Source organism: Suricata suricatta, chromosome 14 (genome assembly GCF_006229205.1).
Source record: "Suricata suricatta isolate VVHF042 chromosome 14, meerkat_22Aug2017_6uvM2_HiC, whole genome shotgun sequence".
Lineage (NCBI taxonomy): Eukaryota > Metazoa > Chordata > Mammalia > Carnivora > Herpestidae > Suricata > Suricata suricatta.
The window spans coordinates 20009662-20009886 of NC_043713.1; positions in this window are offsets into that span (position 1 = coordinate 20009662).

Consider the following 225-nt stretch of genomic DNA (forward strand, 5'->3'; position numbering starts at 1 on the left):
GAGGGTGCTCAGGAAGATTAACTCCATGTAAGCTTCAGGAATGGAAATCTTTGAACAGAGGACATTTACTGGCCTGAAAACCAAAAGCAGACTGTGGGACATAGTGTGGCTCCTTCCAGTTCACATTCTGGTATTTCGGCATCAAATGAAGATAGGTCACAAAATCTATGCACATTTTCAAGTTTGTTTTTGGAAAAAATAAAAAAACATAATACTTGAACCAAA